Source organism: Cherax quadricarinatus, chromosome 85 (genome assembly GCF_038502225.1).
Source record: "Cherax quadricarinatus isolate ZL_2023a chromosome 85, ASM3850222v1, whole genome shotgun sequence".
Taxonomy (NCBI): domain Eukaryota; kingdom Metazoa; phylum Arthropoda; class Malacostraca; order Decapoda; family Parastacidae; genus Cherax; species Cherax quadricarinatus.
This window is the reverse complement of record NC_091376.1, coordinates 18989789-19009452: the sequence shown is the minus strand read 5'-3', so window position 1 is coordinate 19009452 and position 19664 is coordinate 18989789. Positions and strand designations below refer to the sequence as shown.

Sequence of the window (19664 nt, the reverse complement as noted above, 5' to 3'; positions counted from 1 at the left end):
TTTGACAATATTTTTATTAATTCACATACAAAAGGGCAAAAAGCTGTGCAAAGTTTTTTTAGCGCGAGCAAAGGGGCGAAACTGTGCGAGTTTTACTGGTTAGACTGAATGACTGCGCTCCTCCTGTTCACTTTCTGTAAGATTGATAACCTCCCGCTCGAAAATGATTTCCTTTTCAGGTACATCATCATCTGCCTTTACACCATCTGCTGTCTTTACTCCACCTGCTGGCTTTACTGCATCTCCAGCATTTACTCTCGCGTCGGGGGTTTTCCCTTCCTTCTCCGACTGACTGTCAGGGTGCGCTTCAAGGTCGCCAGTTTGTTCAGCACCTGCTGCGGCAGTGACCTCAACAGAGTCATCAGATTGAGCAGTATCGAGCGTAGAGAGGTCCACAACGAGGTCATCAGACTGACATGAGGGAAGGCTCTGCGTTTCATCGTTGTCGAGATCTGGTTCTTTCTTCATAGGCTCCTCTATATCAGATGAACTGATCCCATCTTCCACAGGCTGTAAGTCATAAAGAGAACATATTTATCACTTTCAAATAAAGGAGTGGGACTCGTCTCTAATCTACCAAAGGAGGGAACATAGAAAGACATACCCTTTCCTGAGGAAGTCTATGTTTGCGTTTCCTGCTATCATCACAATGACACCGCTTTAGGAGTTTGATGCCGGCGTGTTCCTTCCCTTCCAATCTACCAGCCGATAAAATCAAAACTTTACAAATTCTGACTGGCCCAGTGAAAACTGTTGAAGAAAAAAAAGGAGACTCAACTTTAAAATTATTATAAGTCTCTTGCGCTCGTTTGTTTCGTTAATATTCAAAGAGAAGTATCCAATCTACCAGCCGATAAAATCAAAAACTTTACAAATTCTGACTGGTCCAGTGAAAACTGTTGAAAAAAGAGACTCAACTTTAAAAATTATTATAAGTCTCTTGCGCTCGTTTGTTTCGTTAATATTCAAAGAGAAGTTTTTAGCAAAATAAAATGTCTCGCTTACCAGAATCGAGAATGTCTGCTTCCTTCACCATGATGAGAGTAAAAGGCTATGGAGAGGTCAGCCTCTATCTTTTGCGGGGAAGACAGCTTCAGCGGGCTCTTATATACAGCTCAGAGAGGGCCTTACCAGCCAGGAGGGGTATTTGGGGGATACTCTCGTCAGAGGTGACCTTCCTCACAGAGGGAAGCACAAATATAACCTTGACTACTTAGGCAAAATGTATTTTCACAAGGAGGTAACATTTTAAAATTCTCTCTAGCATATGCTATCACTAATCTGTCATTGATAAAAAGCGATTTTTCCGAGATATTTTTTTAAAAAAAATATAAAGCTCTTTCTAATCCCACAAGGCTTGCTTTATGAATAAACATCATAACATATAGACCGCAAGTGAGTGAAAAATCACTTTGTGTTCTGCCGGATAAACGATATAAATATTTAATTTTATTTAGTTTAAAAAATTTTTTTAAATTTATGCCATAATTCTCTGGTTTTTTCCCGTAACTGTCAAAGAAGAAGGATAGACTATTTTTCTTGTCCAAGAGAAGAGAAAAAAAATGACCCATTACTTTTGAACTGTACGAAGGAAGAATATTACTTACAAGCACTATGGGCCTGTCTGAGGGATAGCCATCTAATCTTATTTGCTGTAGAGCGTCTATAGTGAAACAGCCAATATATGTGACTTTATTTCCTAGGGCGGGAATTAAACTATTATTTATTTCTGCGCAATTCATTTTTTATTTATGCTCGCACATCACAATGAACAGATCTATTCTGGTCGATGGATAAAACACCAGTGGTCTGAGCAAATAATAAAACTACCTTATTATGAGGGGCGGGCTTAGAGAACTGTAATTCAATTCTCAAGTTACCAGATTTTTCAATCGGGAGAGCGTCTTCCACTTGGCTGTCTGTTAAATTGAAAATATTGATGGTTCGCCCGGAGGCGAATGATTCATAGAGAATTAAATTTTCTTCCTCAATGCCCAGAGAGTTAATTGCTTCATAATATAATTTACTATAATGATGGGGGAAATCACTGCTTATGCGATAAACTGTATTATTATTAATACATACAGATAAACTGGCTAGATCCCCATGCTCAAAATATAGACCATTCTCCTTATGTTTTCCTGCATAGGCTGTCATGGGCAAAATTACCATGAAAATTTTGGCGGGAATTACATGACCCCATGGCTGATCTATTAGGAGGCTCGTTTGATTGTGACCTAGCACATAATTTTTACTTAGAGTGCGATTAAAAGTATATATTATCGGCTTTGCGTCTAAGGCTAGAGACTTGTTCAAGGCCATATAAGCTGATGTATATGGGTATACCCTATTAAGCCATAGCTTAGCGTAATTAATATGGAGCTGGTATGTGCTGGCATCATCGTCTGTTTTCAGAGTCCACGCTTGAGGGGATAATTCCAGCCTAATTTTTAAATCGATATTGTCAAGCAGATATTGGTCCAGAGTGGATATGTCCAGAGCCAAGGGAAAACACAGAGTTATGCCCTGTTCTTTATCATTCTTTGTCAGTATCTGTGGTTCTTTTGCCGATGTGCGGGCGAAATAGGCTGTATCGAACAATTTAGTTATACCTTCTCCTCCTTTAAGTCGGGCAAGAGATACCCCAGTCGGGCGATACTCGGCAACTGGCTTCGTTTTACTGAGCTGCAGAGTTTAATGAATGACCAGTAATTAAATCTAGAATTTGTTTCCGTTATTTGCTCGCCCAGAAAACACTGGACACTTTTAAATAACGTGTTGGAAAGACCATTTATCAGAGCGATGTTGCTTGTTTCCCCTAGTGGACTTTGCCCATCAGCCTCTGTTAGAGTCACTCTAAATTCTATAACTATTTTGCCTAAATCTAGAAATGCTCCGGGAACTCCAGGAATTCTAAATTCTAGAAAATTATCTTTTAGTTTTTGAGAGAGAGGAAGGTTTACTGGTAGAGTATCAAAACTCTGAGTGCGAGCTATGGAACTCTCAACTTGTCTCAGTCTATGCGGTCGCGGGAATTGATTAATGACGCTTGAAGAATAATCATTTAACGGGACTTTGAGTCCACTGTTTTCAGCCCCGACACCCGCCATGGCTAATAAGCAACTGTTTATACGAGAGAGAATACATCCGTTTTATAAGCAACTTGGCTTCGTCGGCGTTTATTTAACTTGCATTTATTATTCAGCCGTCGCTTAGTCACCCTGCTTACTCTGCCACCTGTAATAACTTTCTTTGCAACTCCTTTTAAAGCATCTATCCCGTGAGATTTAAGAGCAGCTTTCATGTCTGTTTTTCCAGACTGATAATCATCGAGCATTTTAGTTCCAAATTCTACTGCACTTGGCGCAGCCACTCTGAAAAGAAAAGGTAAAGCTCTTTTAGCTAGACCCGCTAAAGCCGAAAAAAATCCCCCACCTCGGACTCTGTATGGCGCGTGAAAAGTTTGTATATCCCCCAGACCAGCTCCCACATGGGAGGGTTTTAGGGAGAATAAACTCCGAAATTCCTGCTCAGAGGGCACTTGAAAGGGTACACGCATGTTTGGCGGTTAGAGAAACAATAACCATTTTTACGCTGAGTTGGTTCTATTTATTTATCGGTCTTACATGTAACACTACGGTAGTGGAATGACCGCTTTCAAAAGACAGATTACGACCAAACTGATCTGTCATTTTGATAGCTATTTTATCTAATTTAGTTACGCATAGAGGTTTGTACATCATAGGATGAGCACCTTTTGAATAACTCTCCTGAAAGGCGAAAGCATCCAGAATATTGACTAACTGACTGCCGTATATTTGCGGTTCCACAATATCACTATATATTAAAACATAATCAACTCCGGCAGTGGGATCAGGTTTGAATGGGGCAATCTGCTTGGGGAAGGAGGTCCCCTCGGGCACGTCACTACGAAATAAATAATATTTTTCAGCGCTGCTAAGCCCAAGCACCCGAGCTATTCTCGGTTTAAATTGAGCTTTAAATAAAGTGGCAGCATTGTTTTTTCCCGTAAAGGTTCGCGATCTCGTCGAAACTAAAACCCTCCCAATTCCGACATCATAATTGAGTATTTTCCCTTTCGGGAAATGTGCCGAATAATTATCTCTAAAGGCTTTTTTTAAATCAGCTGTTAGCTGTCGATTAATTTCTTCAATAATATGGCTGGCATCTGTCGATAACACATCATTTTTTGGTAGAAAGTGGTGGACTATTGCTTCTGTACTTATTCCTGTTTCAGTAATGTGATTTTGTATAATGTCAATACCGCATTCGGCATCGTCTCTTGTTAGAACATTGAATTTTTTGGGATACAAAACATTAAGCAAGGCTATTTCGTAGTTCAAGGATGGATTTAAAGGCGTTGCTGTAATTATATTTTGAAAGGCCGAAGCTGTATTGTCGAAAATGTCAATATTTTCTAAACTGCTCAAATAGATATATTTCCCCGGACCCCCTCTGTCCATGTTGAGGGACAGAGACAGTATGAGGCAAATACAAAATATAGACCATTATATATATTTTTTAAAGGCTTAAAAAAACTTTAGTTTGAAGACTTTACATTTTTATTTTTTTATTAGTTACAGCATTTAGGAATAAAATATCCACATCATCGTGCTGTCGTTTGCGTTTTCCGCGTGAAGTGACCTCGACCCCATCAGGCATGTCCATTTCACGCATGCCACTGTCTCGTTTAGTTCCAATCCCACCGGCTGGTCTGACGTCAGCGCCGTTGGCACCGCCGCTGCCGCTGCCGCCACCGGCACTGCTGCCACCGCTGATGCCGCCAGTGCCTTGCTTCTCCACAGACAGCTGTAGTATTTCCCGTTCTAGAGCTTCGGGGGAGGCGCCGCGTTCAATTTCCACCTCATCTAGGATGATTTTAGGTACTGCCAAGTATGGGCTCACTGACGGTACGAGCAAGCATGTCTGAATTTCCCGTTTCAGTAATATGTCTTGAAATATGTTAATGAGAGGGAGATATTCAGTGTGCCATTCATCGGCCTGTTTTCTGCTCATGCCAATGTACTGGGGTAAAATTACCCGTTTGATGTTGCCATTGGCTATCACCGCCCGTCCCAGGGACACCAGACATAATTTAAACCAAATTCGTCGATTCTGTTGCGTGTCCTTGCTCAAACCGCGTACATAATGCGTGTCGAGACTACGCTCTAATTGCTGTTGCGCAATTTCATTCTTTTCAAGACAAGGACCCGCTGAGAACTGGCATATTAGTGCTGCAAGGTGCGGTCTTAAAAAATCCTCTGGCCTGTCATCAAGGGTGTTGGTGCATGGTGGGGGTGATTTTAGGACAATTTCCCCGGGTGTGCCCCGATCTGCAGCTATGGCACGGTTCACCAGGATTAGCGATTTTCGCTCAATTTTGGAAAAAGGATATTTTTCCCAGAGTGAAAGAGCCGGCTCGTAGGGGCGAGCAGAAGTAGCGTTGTGGGGATACACGATACAATCCCCATATTCCAGGAATTCTTCGCCCGTTATTCCCCCGACAATTACTGGAAATTTATATTCCATTCTCGTCAACAGTTGGGTTCCTTAGAGTCCTCGCTGAGGGAGTGAGACGGATAATGTTTATCGGTACGTCGGCGGCGGGGTTTAAATACCGCGCTGCTGTAGCCTCCCACTCCTGCGGGTGGGTTGGTAGGGGTTTGGGGGGCCTCTCTAGGTCGACATTCGTCTAAGGTGCTTATACAAGCTTTGGGCACCTTCAAAAGCTTCTATCATATCCCGGAAATCATGCGTAGCATATTCTAAGCGTCTGATTTCAGCCGTCAGTTCTTTCTGATTAAAATTGTCATATAATTTTTCAATTTCATCAAAAGTCTTAGTAAATCTGGTCATGGGGCAATTGACTTTGAAGGATTCGTAGGTTTGCCATAAACTTTGTATCACACGAGCTTTGTAACACACTTGCTGATAAATCTTTCGTCTTGACGTTAATTGATGTAATAATATCGACAAACTGGGGTCCTTTTCTCCTTCTTCATTCAACGGGAGATTAATTCTCTCGGGATAATCAACTGATGGCTGGTCCATTTTTTTTTTTTTTTATGAATAGCACTTCGAGAAGGAACTTCTTGTCTCTATCCTGTCCCGGTATTTACTAAAGCGGGCAAAGCTCTTCTCTCGACTTTATGAAAGCTTAAATTTCAATAGGCTAGCCAGAGCGGCTTTTTTTCCGCGGTCTTTTTAACATAAAAACCGCCTAATAATTGTTTTCTCGCCTTGTGATTTTTTATAAATCTTGGCTCTAATCTAATAAGGCTCACTAATTCCCCTACAACGGGCAAAAGTTTTTTATCGATGTATGCTCGACTGCTTGTCAAAGATTTAATGATTTGTAAGATGTTTAAATTATGGTATGGAGGGAATAAAATACCTCTCTTATCCCACCGAATAAAAGAATTATTCTTGAATAGATTCAGCATAGATTTCGCGTATGGCAATTCTTCTCTCGTGAAATACAGATCAATTATTTCATTTAAATTTGGGGAAGAGTCCTCAGGCGAGAGAGAAAGACTGTTGTTTTTTCTTGATATTAAAGATAAAAGTATTTCCGGCGGGAGTTTATTATTATTGGCTATTATTATTTTCTGTTTCGGATTTTTTTTTTTTTTACTCTTAGACTCCTCGCGGCAACTACCGCGGGCGCGCCCGCCACTGCAGCCGCCGCAGCCGCGGCCGCCGCCACTGCCGCCACCACCGCCACCGACGCGCCCGCCACCGCCGCGGGCGGCATTACAGCGAGCGAGCTTATTTGTTTTTTTTTATGGGGGACTCACCAGTCTCAACAAAGAGCTCGGGTGGGTGCCAGCTCGTGGGAGGTGGTAGCTCGAAGCGGTAATTACCCTTATGAGGGCGAGTTGCTACGCTGGGGCAGGAGCTGACCTTCTCATCCTTGCTTTGGGCTGGTTTCACTTTCACTCTCGAGAGGCTGGAAGATTCCTTCCTACGCGCCATAGTGGTGGTTGCAGTGCTTCTGCGAAGGCGGGGAAAAGGAGATTCGCGCTTAGGAGTGGGTAAGATATTTGTTCCATTTTTAAAAATATATTTTTCGGCGGTTAGCCGAGGGATGAGACAAAATTCCTTTACCACCATTTCGATTATTTTTTACTTTATAAAACTACTAATCAGCGAGATGACCAGAGGTAAGAGTGTAGTTAAGATGGCTCCTCCACGCTTCGAAAGAAGAATATTTTTTTTTTTATAAAGTGGAGTTCGTTTACGGGCAACGGTGAGAATGTCTCCTCTAAACTTCTTTAATTTGCTCAAAATGGTCGGTTCTACTGTTAGATTTTTCTTAAGAAAATTAGTAAATATCTCAGATATGCAATTAATTTCTTTTTTTTTTAATTCCTTAATAATACGATTGCGAGCTTTAGCTGGAAGTTTGTTTAATAAAATTAATAACTCTCTGTGTTGCACTGCTAGGGGCTTACCCCTGTCTGACATTTTGCATGTCCTTCTCGTGCACCCAGCTATCTGCACTTCGGGGATAACCCACCCAGCTCACCAGATATTCTCTACTGCCGTCAGTTTTTCTTCTCCGTCTCAATATTTTAATGGGAAAAAATTCAGGTAGAGATGTTTCTATTAATTCCTGAGCGTAAAATTGCCCGAGTATTTTTTCCCCGCTCAGGTCGATAAGAGAATATGTGGGGATTACTTGCGAATTATCAACCGATTGGATTTTAAAAATTTCTTCGGTGTTTTGAGGCCAATAACTCTTGTGAAATATCCCCCGGTGGCTAGTTATCCGCACATGCACTCCAGGAGTCAGTCGTGGACTAGTACGAGGCTGATGAGGACGGGCATTTAAATACATTAGCCCAAACTGCCAACGAATGTCTCGAGGAAGACTCAGAGAATGCACTTGTTGTGGAGTTTGACCTTTCTTGAGAGAGGTGTGAGGAGTTGAGTTGTAAGTTTCTACTATGGCTGGTAATACCTCTATATATTTTAAAGAATTTGTTAAAGTCATATAGCGGTAGATTCTATGCTTAAGCGTGCGAATAGCCCGTTCCGCTATTGCAGCCTTAGTGTCCGAGAAGGTACTGTATAATTTAATATTTTTTTTTTTTTAGGTAATTCAGAAGAGGACGATTATAAAACTCGGTCCCTCTGTCCGTGTGTAATCTCGAAATTCCACGGAAGGTGGGGCTTTCTATAATATTTCGTAAGGCTGACAAGACGCTTTTTGAGTTTTTTCTGACTAGTCCTACCGCCTTCATTAACCTTGAAAAGACATCTATGCATAACAAAATATATTTAATGCCACCATTGTGGGAATGTAATAAAGTCATGTCCGCCAAGTCGCAGGTGAGTATAATGCGAGGGGCAGCGGCTATGATTTTCCGTCTGGGAAATCGCAGAGGCTGCAATTTATGCAAAGTATAGGCCCTCTGAGAAGAGAGATAATCTACTACGTCTTTATAAGTAATAGAGGCGTTTTTCTCCCTAGCTGCTCTAAAAAGTTTGTTAACATTCCCAGTAAAGCCCCCGGGGCTATTGACGTCTCTATATACTTTTTCTAGAATTTTCTTTTTATGTGAATTTAAGGCCATTTTTGTTTTTACCAGCGGTATACAGTTTCACAGTTGCCCTCTCCGGTAATGAAGCTTCGTAATTGAATTTCCTCTGGAGCGGTTAAATCAACCAGAAGATAGCCGTATTTATCCGCAGTGATGTGACGATATATCTCAACAAATTTCGGGGCTAGATTTTTTCCATAAATTTGTCGCCCGAGACATTCCAACTGAGACAGATCTCGTTGTCTTAATAAAATATATTGACTACAATTAAGCGTGATCGTGCGAGCGTATTTTCCTTGTGGAAATAAATTTTGAGATATGAGAATTACGGATATTTGCTCGTGTCTTCCTCTAGTAAAAATATTAGCTATAATATCACTCTTAACTGCTTCATTAAAAAGGTCATCAATTATATACAGAGAGCTATTGTCTGTCTCAAGGGGATTTTGGTAATCCGCCGGGTTAATGAGACCTTTCACTAAAATGATTTTCTCACTAAGAGAGGTGTTTTGTTTCAAAGGGTGAGTTTTATCATCCAGACTGGAAATGATTATTCTCGCGAAAGAACCGGCATATTTCTGACATAAACGCTCCACTAGACTGCTCTTGCCTGCTCCGCTAAAACCAGCAACAAGTATTCTTGCAGGCTCTCTGAAAATATTCAACTCTTCCTCTGTAAAGGTACAGACCTTGTCCATCTTCCCATCTCAAATGAGCCTTTTTGTGGAAGAATCATCTTATATATAAACATTTCTTTTTAGTTCAAAGCAGAGGGGAGGGGGGAGTTTATCCCGGAGATGAAGATAACAATGCCAGCATGTCCTTCTCCCGCCATCATAAACACGACCCCATATTATTTCTTCAGTCCTTCGCAACAACATTTATGCAGCATATATTATATTTTTTCACTGTTCTATCAGGACGAGCACTTTATGAAAATGCTCTTAGGATTTATGCCGAACTGAGCCTTATTTTGCGCAGACAGTCGCTACTGGGAGAGGATGACAGTCGTGAGCATTATATAACTTTTCCCGCGCAACTAGTTACATGAGATGATATATCTCGGCTCTTACGGTCATGGAGGGAGTACCTTAGCACGCGATTAGAAACTGAAATTTCATCGGGCGAGGGATCAGGCTTCATACTAGATTATATAAAGGGTTTTCATATTGTAATATGCAAGAATGGAGTGCGTGGATACCTAGGAGACTATATAGAATATCCCACATCTTTACGAGGGAAAAATCAGATATTTTACCCGAGAGGAGTAAAAAATAGCTGTTTTATTCAATGTCTGGCGGCCTTTTTCTGTCGTAGACTTGGCTGGGGCTGGTATAAAATCAGACGATATTTATCTAGATGTGATAGCCTTCAGAAATTTGTCAATTACTCGCGAGTGACTCTCCCTGTCCAGTGGAGTGACATCCACAAACTCGAGTCTGACAACAAAATATCAATATTTATTTATTGCTTAACTTCTCATGAAGGGACCTATCATGCTACTTTATGTCGTAGGGGTAGTAATAAATATTCACTGGTAGTGCCCCTGTTATTGTAGGGACTCATGTAGCTTTAATCAAACACTTCCAGAAATATATGAGAATTTTCTCCAGAAAACATTCACGCAATAAGCACTTTTGCTTGAATTGTTTAAGTGAATATAGTGACATTTGCAACTTAAAAACTCATTTCAATTCATGCGACAACCAACAAAAGTTGATTTTTCCCCCAGCTGGAAGCGTTTGTAAATTCAAAAATACTCACAAGGGCTACTTGCCCTCTCATACTGCCTTTGTGGATTTAGAAGCTTATCTCGATAATCGTAAGAAAGAGGGGGTAATAACAGCTAGACACGTAGCAATAGCTTATGGCTATATAGTGATAGACAGAAATAACACTATAATAGATAGATATGTCCATCGGGGGGTACAGTGTATTGATCATATGTATGATAGACTTTCGTCTTTATGGGATTGGATAAAGATGAACACTCCCTGTTATCCACTTCATATGACCAGGGAGCAGCATATACATTTTGCCATACAGAAGAAGTGCAACTTCTGTCATCAGGACTTTACTCTTACCAAACCAAAGGTGAGGCATCATGACCATCTAATGCCTAAGGCTAATTATTTAGGAGCACTCTGCAATAATTGCAATTTAAGGCAGAAAAATTCAGGTAAATATTTGCCTGTTATTATTCATAACCTATCATATGATATGGCTTTGATAATTAAAGAACTAAGTGTTAAAGCCCCAATCAATGTTTTAATGAAACAGGGATATAAATTCCTAAAGGTAGAAATAGGAGCACTACGTTTCCTGGATAGTCTAGCCTTCTTGTCCGCTGGTTTGGCTAGTTTGGCTCAGGCGCACATAGCTTCAAAATCACCCTTGAAATTCACAGAGGCGATGATAAGTCATCTACCCCCCGAAAGTTGGGGATGCTTATTAACCGGCAAACAAGTGTTTCCTTATGAATATTGCAGCTCCCCAGAAAGGCTCGAAGAGAAGACTTTACCCCCAAAAAGAGCTTTCTACAGTTCTCTGTCTAAGAAGCATATTAGCCAAGAAGAATTCGATCATGCTCATCTGGTTTGGGAGAAAACAGCTTGTCAAACTCTAGGAGACTATCTCCTAGTATATCTCAGCTGTGATGTAGGACTTCTGGCTGACATATTCACCTTGCATAGGAGATTATTATACAACATCTATAATCTAGATGTTGTTCACTATGTTTCTCTCCCCGGCTTTGCCTATGATGCTTTCTTAAAAACCAGTGGAGTGGAATTAGAATTAATTACTGATCAGGAGCTTTATAACATCATACAGTCTAATATAAGAGGCGGCTTCACTACTGCTGTTAGGACGTTTGCTCAGGCCAATAACCAGTTCATTAATCCCAATTTTGATGAGAAAAACTTAGTAAGTAAATTTTTGCTATACTGGGATTTTAATTCTCTTTATGGTTCTTGCATGACTGAGGCGCTGCCCTACGCAAACATTCGAAAACTCTCACCCGCAGAAATGGTGAGTTTTCTCGCAAATGGTGGTCTTCTCCAGAAGAATCCTCAAGACTCTATAAAAGGTTACTGGCTTCTTATAGACACTCTAGGAATAGCCCCAGAATTAGCTCGCTACACCGATGACTTACCACTATGTCTCTATCACAAACAGATAACATTAGATGATCTATCTGAGTACAGCAAACAGCTATTGGCTATCAGTAATCAAAAACTACCCCGTAAAAATACTAAATTAGTGGGGGACCATCTCCCCAAACGAAACTACCTAATATCATTGCCTTTATTGCAGTTGTTCTTGGAGATAGGTCTACAAATTGAGAAAATTCATAGCATATATGAATTCTCTCAAGGAAAATATCTGGCGGGCTTTGTTGAAACGAACGTGAGGCAACGTAATAGTAGCACTAGTAAAGACTGTCAGCGATTATTTAAATTGTTGACCAATTCTGTATTCGGCAAGACATTGTTTAATCCATCAAAATATGCCAACAAAACGAAGCTCATAACATCAGCAGGAGCATTTTTGCGAGCGGTGAGTAAGCCACTATTTAAGAAAGCCATAAAGCTTTCAGAAAACAAAGTATTGGTTACGACGGGGATGCCAGCCATAAAACTCACTTACCCTAATTACATAGGTTACCAGATACTAGAACTTGCCAAATTTAAGCTGTACCATTTTTGGTATATGATTCTTAAGAAAACATACCAAGACAAAATAAAACTAATCTATTCAGATACCGATAGTGTCATCGCCTGTTCAGAGGGCATCAAAAACCTTACTGATGAAATCGGTAAGGAACCATTGAGGAAATGGATAGACACATCTAATTTCCCCACAGATCATCCTCTCTACAATGACTCAAGGAAGGGATCTCTAGGCTTACTTAAAAGTGAGGTGGGGGACCGCCTTATTTCAGAAATAGTCTGCATTAAACCCAAAATGTATAGCATCCTGCTAGCAGATAATAACAACACTATCGCTGCAAAAGGAGTTCCTCAGTCTGAACAACAATTATTAACTCATAATAACTTTAGAAGTGTGCTGGAAGACGGTTCTAAACATACCTTCCAATATAGTCAAATTAGAAATTTAAAAGGTCAGATGACCACTATCAGCACTAGGAAACGAGGTCTTAGCTCATTTGATGATAAGCGCTTTTACTTAGATGCCTATCACTCTGTATCCTATGGTCATCCAGATGCCAGAGAAACAAAGTTTAAATTATTTAAAGATAAAACAGATGACAAAGTGGAGGAAGACGAAGAAGCTAATAGCAGTACTGAAGAAGGGAGTACAGAAGAAGAGGAACTAGAGATGAGAGACAGTTGCAATCTTTGGCGGGGAAGAGAAAAAACCGTAAGAGATTTTTTCCCCAGGGTCAAGCATCGACGCGAGAGAGGTAGATCTTCCACCACTGCTCGTAGTTTCATGCTCTTAGAAGCTAGCTGTTCTGAGGGAGAGGAGGAATAAAACAATGTAATGTTAACTAATAAATATATTTGCTAAGAGAGACTTTTTTGTTTTCACCCTTTGAAAAATTAGGTTATTATCCTTTTTCACACAGATGCCCCCGATGTAGCCGGAGAGCGGGCGCAGGGCTGATAATCACACCCGATGACCTCCAAAGAAGCAGGCTGGCTGCAACACTCCATCAGAGACCCCACCCAATTATTAAGTCGTACCCAGTCACCTGAATCCTTTTGTACTGCCTCTCCCATCTATCAGAGTGATAGAGTTTGGAGAGTCAGAAGTGATCATTACCTACCTTCTTATACTTAGTAATTACACAGAAATAAGTCTCTCTATCCCCTTGGGGGATGATTAAACATATTAAACTTGTACCCCTGACAGCCCTGAGCTTATGCAGACCCCCCCATTATCACATTCTTTTCCACACTCATTATCCTGGAATCTGCCACCTGCCCACCTGAATCCTTTTTTTCTACTTCTGTTCCTACTTAGTAATGCTTAGGAATAAGACTCTCTATCCCCTTGGGGGATGATTAAACATATTAAACTCCTACCCTGTCAGCCCTAAGGTCATACAGACCCCCCATTATCACATTATTTTCCATGGTCATTATCCCGGGAATCCGGTTCCCTCGGGGACCAGCTACCCATCCATTACTGCGTTCTTTAAACCCAGCAGTGTTGTGAAGTAGCAACAGTCGCGTCAGTGAGTTGCAGCCCGGGAAGGGGGGGGGGACTCCCTCGGAGATGGCAAGCTTGTACCCAGTCACCTGAATCCTTTGTACTGCCTCTCCCATCTATCAGAGTGATTGAGTTTGGGGAGTCAGAAGTGATCATTACCTACCTTCTTATACTTAGTAATTACACAGAAATAAGTCTCTCTATCCCCTTGGGGGATGATTAAACATATTAAACTTGTACCCCTGACAGCACCTGAGCTTATGCAGACCACCCATTATCACATTCTTTTCCACACTCATTATCCTGGAATCTGCCACCTGCACACCTGAATCCTTTGTTCTACTTATGTACCCACTTATTAATGTATAGGAATAAGACTCTCTATCCCCTTGGGGGATGATTAAACATATTAAACACATACCCTGTCAGCCCTAAGGTCATGCAGACCCCCTCATTATCTCATTTTCCATGGTCATTATCCGGCAGTGTTTCTAGATCGACCAACTTACACTACTGACAGTTTTGATGTGGTGCATGTGAGGGCGGGTCTGGAGGCTGTGCTGTGGGGGAGGATAAACCTTCGGGTAGCATTTTGCGACGTTTTAGGGTCAGGCAGAAGGAGTCTACTATATTGCAATTGGAGGTAAGTGAGGGTATGGGTGGATATCATAAGGGTCAGGTGCTTACTACTACAGAAGGCATGAATAATTATGCTGATATCTGGTTCAGGGAGAAATGGAGGCAGGGGGAGGAGGGCAATGCTATTGAGGAAGTGTTGAGGAGAGGAGTTGGTTAGAGCAGCAAGGGGGGAGGGGTTGGAGATGGGGGTGAGATTAGCATGGGGGAAGTTGAGGTGGCAGTGTTCAACATGAGTACTGGCAAGGTGCCGGGTATAGATGGGATTTCAAATTATTTTTATGGAGTTCAATGGGAGCACATTAAGTATTGTCTGGTAGAGGTCATGAATTGCATGCTATAGGAGGGGAAGCTAGGACAGACACAAAGTATGGGAGTGGTCGTATTGGTACGCAAAAAGCAAGAGGGGAGAGTCTTAAGTGCGTATAGAGCTATTTCACTAATGTGTTCTGACTATAAGATTTTTGCAAAGATATTAGGTAATAGGATGAAGAAAGTTATAGGGGAGGTTATGCATTGGGGTCAGATAGGCATACCAGGAAGAGGTATGAGAAAAGGTCTTCTTGGGTGCATAAGGGATTTTTTGGAAGGTTGCAAGGGGGGAGGACTTTTGGGTCTTAATTGGGAGAATGCATATGACTGTGTGGATCGGAAATTTTTGAGGGCTAGTTTGTTGTGTCAGGGTTTTGGGAAAGGGGTTGTGCGGTGGGTTGATACGCTGTACTGATCGGCAATGGTGCGGTTCAAGTCAATGGTAGGTTGGGAAGGCTTGAGGCAAGGGTGCCTGCTTTCTCAAATACTGTTTGCATATGTGCAGAATCCGTTTTATGGGCTAATAGAGGGGGGCATGTTAAATAGGGAGAGGGGCGGGTCTATAGGTATAGTGGGGTTTGTGGATGACACCACTGTCCTGATAGATGGGGTAGAGGGTTTGCGTACTGTGGGAAGGGTGTTGGAGCTTTTTGGGGAGGCGACTGGCATGCGTGTAAATAGGGCGAAATCGAGTTTACTGGAGGTGGGTTCTTGGGTGGAGATGATTTAGGGTTGGAGTTTGGGTGGGCAGTGATGAATAGGCTAAAGATTTGTGGAGTTATATACATGGCAGATGCCCAGAAGGCTAGACAGGTAAACTCAGAGTGGGCAGTGGAGAAAGCATTAAGCCGGTTATGGGGTTTACGGGTGGGAGATGTCACCTTACAACAGAGGGCGATTATAGTTAATTCGCATATTTATAGTAAAGTGTGGAGTATGATTGAAGTGCATCCTTTGAGGACACAAGATGTGAATGAGATCCAGAGATGGGTATTACGTTATGTTTTGGGTTTTGGGAGGGCATGGTTGAGCAAGGAGGTGGTGGTGTCCAATGTACACAGCGGGTGTGTGGGCCTTTTAGCGTTGGGGCCGAGAATGAAAGCCCTATATGTAAAACAGAGATTTGTCAGGGCTGGAGGGGAAAGAGGGGTTAGAGTGGGGGAAGGTGATGGGTGATGTGCGGAAATGGTGGGGCGGCAAGGAGTTAATCGAATGTGAAGATATGCTGAGGGTTTTGTTGCTGATTTGGGACGTCACACGACTTAAAGTGGGGCATTTGGTGTCGATGAGTAGGAGGCCGGAGATCCTGCAAGGCATATCAGTTTTCCCCTTGTATGATTGGGCGATGATATGGGAAGACTTCCGGAAGCTTAGGTTAATGCCAAGGGAAAGGGAGTTATACCGATTCATGACAGGGATCTTAGCATCAAAATCAGTTTTGAGTTTAATGGGATTGGTGAGGGAACCGTCCTGCATCCAGTGTGGTGAAATGGAAACAGCATTCCATGTGGTTTATTTTTGTGAAGCATTGAGGGAGGTGAGGTGGTTGGCGAGGGTTTTTCGTCTGATGGGTGGGGGTAACGTATCGACCCTTCGAGCTTTAACATTAGAAGTGAGAGGGGTCAAAAGGGAGGTGAAAAAGGCGATCATGTATGTTCTATTGGATTTTCTGTATATTTCCTGGGGAATGAGTGATGCTGGGGGCGGAATTCGACTTAAGGCAATAGCGGCGGGCACATACAGGACTGTTGGTAGGAATAAAATTATTTACGGGGGACAGTGGGGAGTTTTTTTTCTGGAGACCTACCGTGAGCTTATGGTCCATCGTCTTCTTCAAATGGCAGAGGGATATCTCTGTAGGGGACTGGTTTCCTTTCGTAGTCGGCTTTTCAAAGGTTAAGGTGGTGTTGTTGTGAGTGTCCGAAGGTTTTTCGTGAAAGAGGGAATGGATGGGGTGGTGTGTATGTGATTATAGTAGGGTAATAACATGCCTTATTTCAGTGTGAAAGGTTTTTCTTTTGTTGAGGAATGTATAACTCATGGTCTTGTTATAAAATTAGGAGGTTTATCATGATAGGCTACATGCAGAACATAAGTCCAGATATTGGCTAATAAATTGTTATAGTTCGTTTGTTGTGTGTTACAGATATGGGTTTTTTGGGGGAGGGGGTCCTACAACATCAGCAATAATGCGTTATTGTTGTTTTTCGGTGGCCAATGTATAGGGCGGCTGTATCATGGTTTTTGTATAATTAAGAATGACCCGAGTTGTGTTACTATTCTGTGTATAAGGTATACAGGTAATATATAAATATGTATAACATATCTTGTATTTTGGCTTTTTGTGTAATGTTTTGCTGTTACAAGAATAGCATAAGGACACCTGTATGTTCAAGTGTGAGCTGCCTTTTATCTACGTTGTATGAATGTTGTATGTTCAAGTGTAAGCTGCCTTTTATCTACGTTGTATGAATGTTGTATGTTCAAGTGTGAGCTGCCTTTTATCTACGTTGTATGAATGTTGTATGTTCAAGTGTGAGCTGCCTTTTATCTACGTTGTATGAATGTTGTATGTTCAAGTGTAAGCTGCCTTTTATCTACGTTGTATGAATGTTGTGTGTTCAAGTGTGAGCTGCCTTTTATCTACGTTGTATGAATGTTGTGTGTTCAAGTGTGAGCTGCCTTTTATCTACGTTGTATGAATGTTGTGTGTTCAAGTGTGAGCTGCCTTTTATCTACGTTGTATGAATGTTGTGTGTTCGAGTGTGAGCTGCCTTTTATCTACGTTGTATGAATGTTGTGTGTTCAAGTGTGAGCTGCCTTTTGTCTCTGTTGTATGAATGTTGTGTGTTCAAGTGTGAGCTGCCTTTTGTCTACGTTGCATGAATGTTGTATGTTCGTGTGGGACATTTTGTGATTGGATGGGTGGATGGGCGTGCGTGGAGGTGCACGTGTGTAAATGCTTGTGTTTGGTGTGAAAGTAATGTTCTTAGATAACGAAACTCCCTGTGTTTGGTGTTATCATGTTGCAACAACGCTCAGATGGAAATTAATATAGTCTCTAGAGTTTATTTTTTCTTTATGGCTTAGTTCTTAACATATCAGATGGGCAATTTAGTGTTTATTAAAAAAAAAAACTATTCATGTATCGTAAAAGATTTTTTTTACTTGGGAAATGTAATGAAATGTAAATACTTCTTGGAGTGGTGAGTCACTCCTACCTCAAGATATTTATGTGAAATTTGATGAAATTTTAATAAAAGTTATGATGTAAGCCAACATGTTGGTGATAGTGGCTATTTTATTTAGGGGTGACGGGGTGGGAAATTTAAGTGTGAAAAGTTTAAATCATTAACAGTACTACCAACTTTATTGGTAGTTGTTACAAGTGTTTAGAAATGTAATAATAACAGTAATAATATAGTCTTATTTACGGCATTGGGAAGTTGGTATTCCTGTATCATCAATGATTGTAAATACTTACTTACTGTTATAATTATTCATTTTGGTGAATGTGGTTTAGTTTTCAAAGTGTGTATTGGAGTTAGGAGGGGGGGGGGTCGTCAACTGTGTTGTAGCACATATTGCAGGTATTGAGTAATTGTTATGAGTTGTGTTGTGGGTGTTAATGTCATAATTTAGGATTGGTGTAGTATTTTTGTGTTTAGGTTGTAATTTGGGAGTTTTTTGTTTATAGCCCATTCGTGGCCATTATTATTGTTATGCTATTATTCATCCTTGTATTGTGAAATATTCTAAATAAAATATATAAAAAAAAATCTTTATCGGCCGCACAAAACAATATAAACTTCGGTTATGACAAAATTTTAATTACTTCGCTATGGGAAACTCGACGAAATTAAAACTTTATCGGTTTATAAAGCAAATTCCAACCATAGAACAGAGCGAGAAACTAATGTGAAGGACATGAAAGTGATATTATCAGAGGATCTAACTTTCAACGATCACAACAATGTATCTACCTCATCTGTTGGAAAAATGATAGGATGGATAATGAGAACTTTCAAAGCTAGGAACGCCAAGCCCAGGATAATTCTTTTCAAGTCGCTTGTTCTCTCTATGCTGGAATATTGCTGTATACTGACTGCCTCTTCAAGGCTGGCGGAATTGTAGACCTGGAGAGTGTACAAAGAATTTTCACGGCACGTATAAGTGCGTTAAAGCACCTAAATTTCTAGGATCGGTTGAAGTCCTTTGATCTGTACTCCCTAGGACACAGGCGAGAGAGATACATGATAATATATATTTGGAAAATTCTACAGGGACTAGTCCTAAATCTGCACGTGAAAATCACTCCCTAAGAAAGCAAAAGTCTCGGCAGGAGATGCAACATTCCCCCAGTGAAAAGCAGGGGCCCCACGAGTATGCTAAGAGACAACACAATAAGTGTCAGGGGCCCAACACTGTTCAACTTCCTCCCAGCATACATATGGGGGATTACCAACAGACTCCTGACTGTCTTCAAGAAGGCGCTGGACAGGCACCTGAAGTCAGTATCTGACCAGCCGGGCTATAGCTTGTACGTCGGTTTACATGCGGCCAGCAGAAATAGCCTGGTTGATTGGGTTCTGATCTACCACGATGCCTGGGTATTAAATAGGGTATTAAATAGGGTAACAATCATAATTTATTCTCTGTCGTTTTCAATTGTTTTTGGGAAGATTCTGAAAATAAGTTGTAAAAGATTGTTGAATAAGTTTGGAAGGAAGTGTATAAGAAGGAAAGGTGAAGTGGTAAAAATATTTAGAAATAACAGAGTGTATTTCAGATTGGAGGAAGTGGATGTGTCGGCAGCTGGCGCTACGGAATACATGTTGAACAATAAGTTAATTTTAAGCCAGCCCGTAATGCTATGCATAGTATAAGTGGCTTTGGCATGCTGCTCTTATCTGTATTTTTTGTACTTCTGTATGTGTGCTCAAATTGTTAATAAATAAATAAATAAATAAA

General features: G+C 41.1%; 2 long non-coding RNA genes across 2 annotated transcripts; both read right to left on the bottom strand.

Annotated features, from left to right (window-relative positions):
* Nucleotides 1-1263, bottom strand: LOC138855204 (uncharacterized). Its single transcript, XR_011394399.1, has 2 exons — nt 605-1263; nt 1-510 (listed from the first exon to the last, which is right to left on the bottom strand). It is a non-coding gene; the product is annotated as an uncharacterized lncRNA (long non-coding RNA).
* An 11811-nt stretch (nt 1264-13074) lies between these two features.
* On the bottom strand, nt 13075-14222 carry LOC138855225 (uncharacterized). The gene is made up of 2 exons (XR_011394427.1): nt 13835-14222; nt 13075-13284 (listed from the first exon to the last, which is right to left on the bottom strand). It is a non-coding gene; the product is annotated as an uncharacterized lncRNA (long non-coding RNA).
* Between the last annotated feature and the right edge of the window lie 5442 nt (nt 14223-19664).